This window comes from Hylobates moloch, unplaced genomic scaffold (genome assembly GCF_009828535.3).
Source record: "Hylobates moloch isolate HMO894 unplaced genomic scaffold, HMol_V3 SCAFFOLD_10, whole genome shotgun sequence".
NCBI classification, from domain to species: domain Eukaryota; kingdom Metazoa; phylum Chordata; class Mammalia; order Primates; family Hylobatidae; genus Hylobates; species Hylobates moloch.
This window is the reverse complement of record NW_026652285.1, coordinates 19,472,220-19,485,193: the sequence shown is the minus strand read 5'-3', so window position 1 is coordinate 19,485,193 and position 12,974 is coordinate 19,472,220. Positions and strand designations below refer to the sequence as shown.

Genomic DNA, 12,974 nt, shown 5'->3' with positions numbered 1-12,974 from the left:
GTCACCCCCACCGTCCCCACCCTGGCTCCCGAGCCAGTGCTGGCACAAGGTCCCAGGGCCCTGCCAAGACTTCTCTTCGTTGGAGGACCTGGGGGCCCAGTGCCCATCCCCAGCTCCCACTTCCTGCCTTACCCGAGCTCTTCTCTCCTTCCCTTGGAAGGAAGCTGTGGGTTTGGGCAAACAGCTGCTGAGTCCCTAGAAAGGGGTGGGCAGGGTGCCTCTCTGAAATCACACATAGGCAAAATGCAAATGAGCCCCCCAATTATTATAGAGTCAGGGCGGTGGCACTTCAGGTAATAGGACTTGGGGAGTGGAGGGACCCCACACCTGTTCGCTCACCAGCTTGCCAGAGGCCCCCGCTGTGGGCAGGGGCTGGTAATGTTGTCACCCTGAGTGAGGCTGGGATACAGTGGGGTGGGGTGAGAGGAGGATGCTGACACTGGCATGGCTTGTGAGGGTGGTGAGCTGATGTTGTCAGCTAGGACAGCCCTGCCCTCCAGGACCAGAGAGAAACCCTGAACCTCAGTTTCTCCTTGGGAAAGCAGAGGCTTCCCTTTGTGGTCTGGGAGCAAAGCCAGCTCCTTGACCCTGTTTGACTCAGCCAACTGGGGCTTAGTGGGCTGTGAGGTCTTTGAGACACCTCCCAGTGAAGGGGAAGAATGCCCCCCTGCTTACAGACTGGGAAACTGAGATCCAGGGAAGGAAATGGTTTGTCCAATTGGGATCACACAGTGCAGAGGGAAAAGCAGAGAATCTGGAGAACACAGTCAGTGAAATTAGGACTCCCAAGGGACAGAGGCAGGCTAGGGAGTGGGGAGTGGATGAGAAGTGCAGGAGCTGTACAGGGAAAATGCGCTGGGCACTGAGCTGTCCCCTTCCCAAGTGCTGGGAGCTTAGGGTAACTTCCTCTTATGGCTCCTATTGACAGATAGGGTACCGGGCCTATGACAGGAGAGAAATACTTACCTGGTTACTAGTTGAGTTTTTCAGTATTAATGACGTTATGAACATACAGGAGTTAAAATTGCAGCATGAGAGATGGAAGGCAGACTTCAGGAAGAACTTCGCATTTTTGTGGATGAGGGCCTTTGAGATAGGCGGCGAATCCAGGAGCAGGCATTCTGCCCTGCCCAGTCCTCTGGTTCCCTCTCTGGGTTAGTGGGGCATCTCTCACATCCGCCCCACAGCCTTCCCCCTCCACACTGTCCTCAGCATGGAATGAAATGCCTGTGGACTTTGTCATCATGAGAAGATCCCACATTCTGGAAAACCGGAGGTGACATCACCACAGTTTTGCACCAGGTGTGCGGCCACCAGTAGCCGAGCTTTTTGCCCCTGCAGCTGTGTGGGTCTCAACTGAGATCTAAGGGGGAGAGCTGCCAGGGGGAGGGGGAGAAGTCAGGAAGCAGAGGGAACCAGGACCTCAGAGCCTGACTCCTGTCCCTCCTTTCTGTCCCCACCTGGTCTCCTCAACAGGTCTTTCAGAGCCTTCTAGGCCTGGTGACTCCTTGTCAGTGGCCAGGGCCACATGACGTGACTCAGAAAGGAGAGGGCAGAAGGCAGAGGATCTGGCTGTGGCAGGACTCAGTAGGGGTGTCACTGCCCTTCTCAGAGCCTCCTGTTCTCCAGTGAGGTGCCTGGACCGGAACAGTGGCTTTTACAGTGGTAAAGGAGTCTGTGTTGTTGAACCTGCACAGAAGGACAGAGCCTCCCCTCTGTCCATATCTGCCTCCCCTATAGGAAACCCTCCCTGAGTCCCCGCTGCCAGAATGAATCTCTCTTTCCTTGGCCCTCATCAGCAAGCAGCAAAGCTCACACGTTCCTGGGACATGGCTCCCATGCCTTGCATTGCTGTCCGGGGACTCCTGCCCACTCCCCACCTAGAATGCCAGACCTCTAAGGCAGGGATATGTCCGCTCCGGAACTGACCCGAGGTTTGGTCGTCAACGTGTCAAGGCTCAGTCTCATGCAGCCTGGGAGGTTACAATGCTCTTGGCTGTCCCCGCTCTGGGGGAGTTTGGAGAATACCCCCAGCCCCCAAGAAGGCCCAGTTCTTCTGTTTGGTTTGGTGACAGAGCCCCGCCCAGGTCCTGGTGCATTACCTGTGTGCTACAGGCCTTGGGTGTGGCATTTTCCCTCCCTGGGCCTCAGTTTCACCAGATCATGGCCAAAGTCCTTTCTAGTTTGAACATTACATCAAATCTATACTCAGAAACTAATTTGGTCCACAAACTGCCCTGTCCCTCCTTGTTTCATTTGCATTCACATTTGCATAAATCTGCATGGAGCATCCAACAATCTCTACAGTTCTGCTGAGTGGCCTTCTTTTGATTTCTGGTCTCATTCCACCCCTAAGTGACCTGAGTGGGGAGCTAGTGCAATGGCCATAGACCTGCTTTTGTCTCTGTGATCCCATCACTGGCACATCATGTGTGCCTTATAAATGCTTGTTGAAATGAAATGGCCAAGAGTTGGGTAGGTACCTGGTGGGATGGGGGTGCATGGGGAGTGGCTAACTCCTGGGGAGGTCAGGGGGTGGAGTTACAGGGGGTGGAGTAGGGAAAGCAGCACGGGGGCGGTAGGGAGATAAGTCTGTTTCTACACCCATAGATCTGTCGAGATGATGAAATGGGGTCCCAGAGAGGTGTGATGGCTGCCAAGGCCATAGAGCTGGTTAGCAGCAGAGTTCAGACTAGAACCATTGCCTTTGGACTCCTTGAAATGCCAGGCTGATGCTGGAGGGCCAGAGTGGGGAGCTCATGGAACTCATAGTGCTTGCGGGGAGCTCCTCAGAGTGATGGGGGAGGCAAGACACCAATGCGCTCAGCATATAGATAGACACAGGGAAAGGCAACAGCATGCAGACTCAGTGAATATCGAGGGGTGGGGGTGGGGATGGGGGTCTCCCCTTCCCACTTTTCCTCCTCCTCAGGCTAACAGGTGAGCTGCGCTCATTTCTTCAGTTACAAGGACCAGAGACCTGCGGGAAGGGGGTCCCTCTGGATGGCGCAGGGCATCCTGGGTTGTGAAGTGGCCAGAAACTGGCAGAATCCAGTGGAGAGACAGAAGGGCAGTGAGCCATGGTCCTGATAGTCCTTTGAGATCCTAGAGGGTTTCTGAGAGGGGGATGAAACCCTCTGCCCTAGAGGCCCGAGGGAGTCAAGGAAAGCCTCCCCATCCATCGTGGGCTGGTCTGAGACCAGTCTGGTGTGGGGGCAGGTATTATGGCCCTAGGACCTCTCAAATATTTCCAGCCCTGTGACCCAGGAGGGAGTCCAGGAAACTCTGGGAAGGGCACGCGGGGCCAGGCCACCTGCAACAGCTGGTATTCGAGGCCGTCTGCCTGCTCCTCCCTCCACTCTCACCCACCATCATCATCCTGGGCTGGCACCTGGGGGAGGGTTGGGAGGTGGGATTACATCGGGCCCCCATGCCCCTCTGAAGGGATTACAGCATCCATCCCCATTTTAGGCCCCAGGGGCAGCGCTAAGGGACAGGGGCTGAGGCTGGGGACAGATCTGGAAATCCTTTGGGGTGCTGGGATTCTTTCTTCAGAGGGTGAAGGCCAGGGCCCAGCCAGCTCCTCCATTCTCCTCCCCTGACTCCATTTCATCAGCCCTGCTTTGGAAGCTCCTCTGCAGGCCACTCAGAGGGGATGGGTGGGGAGCCCTGGGCCCAGGCCCCACTCCTCCTGCCCAGGACTCTGGTGCTTTGGCTGGACACCATGCCTCTCTGGATAGGGCGCCTCCTGCAGGGAGACCAATCAATCCTCTGGCTCACGGAACTCACAGTGCTTGCAGGGAGCCCACAGAGTGATGGGGGAGGCAGGAACCAGTCTGATGGGGGAGCCAAGACACCAGTGTGCTCAGGATATAGACACAGGACAAGGCAGCAGCGTGCAGACTGAGTGAATATTGAGGCGTGGGGCACAGGGAAAAGGGTAGACAGGGTTTGGGCAGGAGATTCTTGGCAGACTGCCTAGAAAAGGGGCACCTGGAACCTAAGGAGAGAAGAAGAAAGGGATGTCGACTCAGACAATCACCTCACACAATCGCCTCGGATGGGCTACCCTCCCCTCCCTGGTGCCCACCCTGGCCCTCCTGGCTCTGCCAAGCTGAAGCAGTCCCGAGCCAGTGCCTGGAGAGCAGGGTGCACAGGTGTTTCCTCAGACAGCTGCCTTAACTCAGCGAGGGCTCAGAGGAGCTGCCTTCCAGGACCCAGAGAAGCAAGCTGAGAGCCCGGGAGAGAAGTGGAGGAGGGCAGACGGGAAGCCAGAAAGCCAGTGCCTTAGCCCCAGGCCCAGGGGCTGAGGGGGTGGAAGAAGAACGTTCAGTGCTCACGGGGCAGAGGGGAGGATGGATGGCAGGGATGCCGGGGCCCAGATGCAGGCTGGGCCGGAGCCCTGACTACACTCCCCTCCCCTGTGACACCCTGGCCCACCCTGGCTCTGCCCAAAGCCGGCCTGGCCCCCAGCGCTCCCCCAGCCAAGCCAGCCCCAAAGCCGCTGCCCAGAGAGCGGGGTGCCCCAGCTGCTGTGAGGGTTCGTCGGTGGAGCCTCGGTGGGGGTTGATAGGAGACTGCCAGGCGCCGCTTAATAGGATTTTAATTATACAGCTCCAGCAAGAATTTTTTCCCCCCTGGGCTTGAGCCCTCACAGATACCTCCATCTCCACCTCAGCATCTTCCCAGCCCTGGCAGCTAGCTCTCCCAGGCCCCTGCTGCCTGCCCTCCACCCACCGTGGGGGACGCTGGCCCATCTCCTGGGGGCTCAGGAAGGGCCTGGCATCTGTCCCCAGCAATGATGCAGAGGGCGCCTGCTCCTGGGGAGGGTCCTGGCTCCAGGAGCTCCTCTGAGCTCTGCATCCACGACTGTGGACAGTCAGAGCTGACTCTGGTGCAGGGCAGAGACGGTGACCCCACCATTCAACTCACTACGGACTCGATGCTCATTTTTCCAGAGTGATTCTGCCCCGTGCCAAACCCTTTCGCGATGACTGTCTCATGTGACGCTTACACCTCTGGGATCCAGGCAGGACAGACAGAGTGATCATCTCCATTTTATGGATGAGGAAATTGGGGCCCCAAGAGTTGAAGTGACTTGTCCAAGGACATGGTGAGTAGGGAGTCTGGACTTCCCGCAGGTTTGCTTGACTCTGAACTCCAGGTTCTGTCCATGGCCCTGAGCTGCCATTCCCCTGAGCTCCACACCCCACACCCTTCACCCCTCCAGAAGGAGCTGAGGGCAGATTTTCCTCCCTTCTCCTCCAAGAAGTCGGGGGCTTCTTGCTCTAAGTGTTTGAAATAAAAAGCAACTGCGTCTGCGCGCCGGTGGCGGAGACGGACTTCGTACAAGCGTCGGGGTGAAATGAACATTCTTCGGGCATGAAATGTTACCTCTCCCCAAGTCTGGGTCAGGGTCCCCGCTTCATGCTCTCACAGCTCCTGAATTTTGGCACCATAACCCCATCACACTGTACTGGATTGGCTAGCAGCCTGGCTTACCAATGGCCTAGAATTTCCTTGACACATCAAGAAAAATCTCCCTGGTGCCCACTGGTCAAGCATTTAGACTGTCCCCACCCACCTGCGTTCTGCAGCAAGACCCCCTCTCCTGCAGGTGGCCTGCTCCCCCTGTACCTATGCATCAGGTGATGCCAGCCACCATTGTGTCAGGATAACCACACAGGCTTTCTTGGAGGCAGCACTTTCAGTGAGGCATTTTTTTGGTGTGTTTATTATATATTTTTAGCACCTATATTTTAATTTTAGAATAGTTTTAGATGTACAGAAAAGTTGCAAATAGAGAATTCCCATACACCCCTTACCCAGTTTCTTCTATTGTTAACATCCTATATCACCAGAGTACATTTGTCATAGCTAAAAAAGAAACATTGGGCCAGGCGCAGTGGCTCACACCTGTAATCCCAGCACTTTGGGAGTTCCAAGGCGGGAGGATTGCTTGAGCCCAGGAGTTTGAGACTAGCCTGGGCAACAGAGTGAGACTCTGTCTCTATAAAAAATTTAAAAATTAGCTGGATGTGGTGGCACATGCCTGTAATTTCAGCTACTCAGGAGGCTGAGACAGGAGAATTACTTGAGCCCAGGAGTTTGAGGCTGTAGTGAGCTATGATCGTGCCACTGCTCTCCAGCCTGGGCAACAGAGTGAGACCCTGTCTTAAAAAAAAAAAAAAGTACACTACTATTAACTAAACTCAACACATGATTTAGATTTCACCATTCATTACTTTTTTAATGCCACAAATAATACATTCTTGTATGAGATTCAACAGTGTAGTAAAAGAAACAGTAAAATATGAATCTCCCTTCATTCCTTCCCCAAGGCCTCTCTTGCCCCAGGAGGAATTCTTCTGCCTCCTCTCTGCAGGTACACCTTATTCCTGCCACTTTCCCCCAGGCAGTGGGTCTCGAGCTAGTGGTCAGCATATCCGCCCACCCTTGTGCTCTTGTGTCTTGATGACAGCCCTCTCCCCTGCTGCAGTGAATCCTCTCTTCCCTAATCCCTGCCCATCCTCTGTTCTCTCCTCCAGCCACACTTCCTCTGGGTAGCTTTGAGGAACTCCCAGCCTCCAGGGGCCCCCCTCCTCAGACTGTCTTTATTTTGGTCTCCTTGACCCACAAACAGTTCAGGGTGATGACAATGCTCCCTGCCCCTCCTGTCCCTGTGAAGCTCCCAGGATGCAGTAGGTACATGGTAATGGGCTGTGAATGAAGTGAACCAGGGCTTCAGGAAAGGCGCCTGGCTGTAATTGGCAGTGGGCAGTGCCTTCCAACACTGTGGTGGAGCAGGTAGGAAGGTGTGGAAGACTTGGTGTCTGCCCTCAGGGCCCCCCAGCCTGGGGAGGACACACCCACACATGCTTGCCTGGCTCCTGGATGGCTGTGGCCAGCAGAGCTCAGGCCAGGCCCAACTATCTGTGCCCAAGGCTGGGGGTGGGACTGGGGTGGAGGGTTTCTGGACAAAGCCTCTGCCCTGCTCTGCCGGATGTGGCTTTGCTCTTTTCTGTCATGGCTAGGACTCACCCCCCAGCCAGAGGAGGAGGCCATATTCCAGCCTTTTCTGCCGCCTCCATACCTCCTTCACAGCAAGCCCTAGAGGGCAACTTTGAGCTGTTGCCTCAGCATCCCTCATCAAAGCATCATCTGCTTCTCTCCCAGCCCCCTGGCGGGCAGCTGCCACCACCAGCAGCACCAAGAACTTATCCTGGCCCCCACCCCCCCCCACCAGTGTCAGCTGGTCTCAGCCTGCACTTTACCCAAGGCCCTGAGAATGGGGCTGGGGCTGGGGCTGGAAGGGGGCCGGTGCCTGGGGTGGCAGCCAGTTCACCTGAGGAGCTGGTCCTCCTCACCTGCCATGGGTCAGCTCATCCATCCCCTTGCCTCAGTGCTTGCCTGCCTCTGCCAATCCCAGGAAAAGGAGAAGATTCAGGTGAAGACAATGGCTGCTATCGCCAGCAACGTCTGTGCCTCTGATTGCGAAGTCTCCTCCTGCCGCCTCACTGCCTCCCCATGGCTGCCTGGGCCTTCAAGTCAGAGAGGACAGGGCAGGAAAAGGACTCTGGAGACAGGAGGAGTCCCAAGGTGTTGGGGGGTGGTGATGGAGGGAAGCTGCTCAGGGAGGAAAGGGCAGTGGGGGTGAGCCTCAAGGTGTGTGCTCATGTGACCCTGGGGTGTGTCTGTGTGTGTGTGTTTACAGGCTGAGGAGGGGCCATGCCCCCCAGACCACCCTGGGCAGGCCTGCAGCAGGGGGCCAAAGCCTTGGGGGTCCCAGGTCTTTGGCTCCTATGGGGCCCAAGCCCAGGAGAGGCTGTGGAGCTGGACAGCCGGGGGGCGGGGGATTGCAGCATCAGGCTGGCTGCCGTGGCATGAGATGAAAGGCCAAGAGTGGGGCTGTTGGCAGACTGGCAGACGGACAGGCGGGACCGGGTGGAGGCGTGGGGTGGGGAGGGGAGATAACCATCTGCTAGAACCGCCAGGTGTAGACATGGTGGAGTGTGGGGGACGCGGGTGGAGGGTTAGCCCTTGCCATCAGGGGAAAGAGCCTGAAGCTGGAAGGGCTCCCTGTGAGGTCATCTTGTCCAGCCTGATACCTTTGGGCCCTCAGCCCCAAACCAAGCAGGCCCTGCTTCTGGCACTCGGTGCTCCTCCCTGGCCCCAGCCCCCAGCCTGTCCTCCGCATTGCACCCATCCCAGAGCAGTGCCCCAGAAGTCCTCTCCACACTTAAAGGCACAGCACTCCATAGAGAGGGTCCGCCAAGCCCTGCCTCCTCTTAGTCACTAACTGCTGGGGTAGCCCAGGACTAGGTTGGTCCCTATCGCCTTTTGTGCTTGATTCTGAACCTCTCTTACTGTAGTTGTATGATTATTTGTTGGTGCCTTGCCCCTAGCCCCAACCTTGGAGAGAAGGTTCTAGAAAGCATGGAACAAGCATGAGCAATGAAGCAAGCCGCTCCTAAACAGTGTGGGGTCCAGAACAAGAGTCTTGCTTCCTAAATCTCTCTCTTAACCTCTTGTTGTCTCTCTGTACTCACACCTAATTCTCTAGTCCAGGCTTCTAATTTTCTCATCCAGAAATTACTTTGACAATTCCCCCTAATATGCCCCCAGCCTCCTCACTGCCCTCTGATCTGCTGCCTCAGTGGTCTCTCTAACACAAGAGTCTCACCATGTCACTTCTCTGCTCAACACCCTCCAAAGCAGTACTGCTTCCAGAGCCAGCAAGAGGAATCCCTGCCCCAGGCCCCTCATGACATGGATATGACAATGACGCTTCCTTTGTTGGAGAACCCATGACAGCCTAGGTCACGCAGGCTCCGGTACCAAGTGCTGCGCGGCACAACCCACAGCTTCAAACTTCTGCTCTACATTTCTGTCACTACAGCAATCGGGCCCCAGTCGCAGGCTTCTTGCTCTAAGTGTTTGAAACAAAAAGCAACTGCGTCTGCGCGCCAGTGGTGGAGATGGACTTTGTACAAGCGCCGGAGTGAAATGAAAAATGAATGGGGAGCAGCATAACTTCCGGTTTCCAGTCTGCCATGTAAGAAGCTTGGAAGTCACCGCTCCATCCTAATTACAAAAAACAGAAGTAACTGAAAGAAAAAATACATATACTTGTTAGATTATTTCTTTCAAATAGCGTACATGCAATAGATTACTAATATTTTTAAAACATTCAAGAATAATTAAATGGATTCTTACCTAAAACCTCCTTGTAGTGTTGAGCATCCTTGTCCTTATTTCTTCTTTGTGAGTACCAGAGGTACTCATAAATTGGTGTAGTATTCAAATGAATGCACGTTGCAGATGAGAAACACTTTGCTCTACTAAATAATTCATATAATTTTTTTTTTTGATACAGAGTCTCGCTCTGTTGCCCAGGCTGGAGTGCAATGGTGTGATCTCGGCTCACTGCAACCTCTGCCTCCTGGGTTCAAGCGATCCTCCTGCCTCAGCCTCCCAAGTAGCTGGGATTATAGGTGCGCGCCACCACGCCAGGCTAATTTTTTGTATCTTTAGTAGAGACAGGGTTTCTCCATGTTGGCCAGACTGGTCTTGAACTCCTGACTTTATGATCCACCTGCCCTGACCTCCCAAAGTGCTGGGATTACAGGGGTGAGCCATTGCGCCCGGCCTTCATATAATTCTCAATTTGTATAAAGGTAGGTCTAGATGGAACATGCATGAAACTTGATAGTAACTGTACATTGGCAATTTGATGGATGATGAACGTTGAAATTACAAAGCATTATATTTTATCAAAATATATCATAATATTTAGATTTACAAAATTTTAAATAAAAAATTTAGATTCAGGCTGGACGAGGTGGCTCATGCCTATAATTCCAGCACTTTGCGAGGCAGAGGCGGGAGGATTGCTTGAAGCCAGGAGTTGGAAACCAGCCTGGGCAACAAAGCAAGGCCCCTGTCTCTACAAAACAAACAAACAAACAAACAAAAAAACACCAGGAGTGGTGGTGTGCAACTGTAGCCCCAGCTACTCAGGAGACCAAGGCTTGAGCCCAGGAGCTTGAGGATGCAGTGAGCTATCATTGTGCCAGTGCCCTCTAGCCTGGGCAACAGAGTGAGACAAAAACGAAGTAAAGAAAGAACAAAATTCGATTCAATTAAATAATCTTAATTTTCTACTTTAACATTAATTTGTTATAATTTACATTCTGCCTTTTATTTTAATAAATTAGAATATTTTAGTCACATATATATTTAACTGTATAAAAACCGTGGCTTTATGCAATTTTAAAAATTTTGTTGGCCGGGTGTGGTGGCTCACGCCTGTAATCCCAGCACTTTGAGAGGCTGAGGTGAGCAGATCACAAGGTCAGGAGTTCGAAACCAGCCTAACATGGTGAAACCCCGTCTCTACTAAAGATACAAAAATTAGCCAAGTGTGGTGGCACGTGCCCGTAATCCCAGCTACTTGGGAGGCTGAGGCAGAAGAATCGCTTGAACCCGGTAGGCGGAGGTTGCAGTGAGCCAAGATCATGCCACTGCACTCCAGCTTGGGTGACAGAGCAAGACTCTGTCTCAAAAAAAAAAAAATTTGTTGTTATGAAGGCTTATTGTCAAAGAAAGTAGGAAGAATGTGTTTAGCGATGTTTAGCTGGATAGTGACCCTCCAACTGTACTCTTGTCCTGGACCCCACACTGTTTAGGGGCGGCTTGCTTCTTTGCTTGTTTGCTGCTGGACCCCAGAGCATGACCCACAAAGGCTTCCTCTGCCTGAGGCTCCAGGATTCCCTGCTGTCTTCACACAGCCCTGGACCGTGGGGAGGTGGGGAATCCCAGAACACACATTTTGCCGTGCTTTTCCCAGGCCTCAAACAACCTCTCCTTCCCTAGTCACTGTATGATGGGCAAGTACCAGCTCATACTTCCAGTCTCAGCCCAGATCTGCCCTCCCCGGCTCCAGCAGGGAGATGGCTGCCCCTCCAGATGCCCCATGCTATTTGCAAGATACCTATTAAAAATGGTTCTTCCACGTGGATTCAGTGCAATGCCCAAATCCAAGTGCGACAAGAAAGTCTCCTTAACCAAAACTGCCAAGAAAGGCTTGGAATTGAAACAAAACCTGACAGAAGAGCTTTGGAAATGTGTGGACACCTACAGTACCTTTTCATCTTCTCTGTGGCCAACATGAGGAACAGCAGGCTGAAGGACATCAGGAACACCTGGAAGCACAGATGGATGTTCTTTGGCAAAAACAAGGTGATGATGGTGGCCTTAGGTCAGAGCCCACCTGATGAGAACAAAGATAACCTGCACCACGTCAGCAAAAGGTTGAGGGGTGAAGTGGGTCTCCTGTTCACCAACCGCACAAAGGAGGAGGTGAATGAATGGTTTACGAAATACACGGAAATGGACTACGCCTGAGCTGGTCACAAACCAGCTTTCACTGCGAGCCCGGACTCAGGGCCCCTGGAGCAGTTCCCCCACTCCATGGAGCCACAGCTCACGCAGCTGGCCCTGCCCACTGCCCTCAAGAGAGGTGTGGTGACCCTGCTGTCTGACTATGAGGTGTGCTGACCCCGGAGCAGGCCCGTGTCCTGAAGCTTTTTGGGTATGAGATGGCTGAATTCAAGGTGACCATCAAATACATGTGGGATTCACAGTCGGGAAAGTTCCAGCAGATGGGAGATGACTTGCCAGAGGGCGCATATGAGTCTGCAGAAGAATCGGACTCAGAAGACGATGATTGAAAGGGTCTCAGGACTGAAGGTCTCCTGGAACCTTCTGAGTCTCATTGGACCATGCAGGACTGCCACCACCCCTCTAGAGAGAGCAGCTTTTTATTTGGCTGTAGACAGGGAACACGCTGGGCACCGATTTCCTGTAAAGAATAAAACTTTGCAGGATGTCTCCCTGGAGACAAAAAAAAAAAAAAGTTCTGCCACACGGGAGGTTTGTGGACTGCCTCTTTATGGATCAGGACCTTTTCTGGAGCAGGAACTTGCGAGCTCTGGGAGTAGGGAGGGGGCAGGGCCTCTATGTGGGGCTCAGAGCTCAGTGCTGGGATGAGGGGGCTTTGGTATCTCTGAAGTCTGCAGGGCTTGAGCACTGAAGAAACTCAAAATTCTAGGGAAAACTAGCTGAGGACTTGAGCTTTGCCCAGGGGTGAAGCCACCTGAGAAGGCCCCAGAGAACCAAGGTCTGAGAGGAGGTTGGTGGGAGGTTGGCACCCCTGCCAGCCACTATCTCTGAGGGCCAAGGCGGTGACTGGCAGCCAGGGGCTCAGTGGGGAGGGCAGAAAGTGGACAGGGGCCTCTTGCAGAAAATCCAGGCTCAGCTGGTGGCTCTGAGGTGGGGGAAGAAGCGGAAAGGCAGGATGTTGGAGGCAGCCAAGGTTGGGGGTGGGATGGAAGTGGCTGAGCTGAAGAGGCAGGGGCCAGCCTAGGAGGCCAAGCCATACCTCACTCACAGCTTCTGGCTCCCTGGAGAAGGATGTTCTTGTTGGCAGAAGCCGGGGCAGGTGGAGTGTGAAGGGAACCCTGCCCTTCCTTTCCTCAGAGGACACTTCAAATGAGTGGGAGCCCCAATATTTACCAAGTACCTGCTGTGTGCCAGGCACTGTGCTGAGGGGCTTCACCTCACTTTCCTAGAGAGCCATGGCCTATCTGTCGGGTGGCATCAGAGACCAACTAATCCAATTCTCCCATTGGCCAGAGGAGGAAGCTGAGGCTCAGACGCAGGGAGTGACTTGCCCTGAGGTGAGCGAGAAAGGACCCTGGGCTGGAGTTTGGGTCTCTTGACTCCTTGTCCCGGGTGCTTCCTTAACTGTCCCTGGGCCATCCAGGACAAGGACATGCTCTGCCGAGAGCTGGTGGAACCACAGCAATGGACCACCCCAAGCTCCCAACATGGTAGCTGGCCCTGTCCTGATGCCGCCACCCTCTGTGTCCCTGCCATGGCCCATAATGCCTGGTGGCAAGGGGACTAGGAGG

At 54.0% G+C, this 12,974-nt stretch overlaps 1 pseudogene; it reads left to right on the top strand.

The window, feature by feature from the left end:
- The first annotated feature begins 11,029 nt into the window (after positions 1–11,029).
- Positions 11,030–11,732, top strand: LOC116474131 (mRNA turnover protein 4 homolog; annotated as a pseudogene).
- The last annotated feature ends 1,242 nt before the right edge of the window (positions 11,733–12,974 follow it).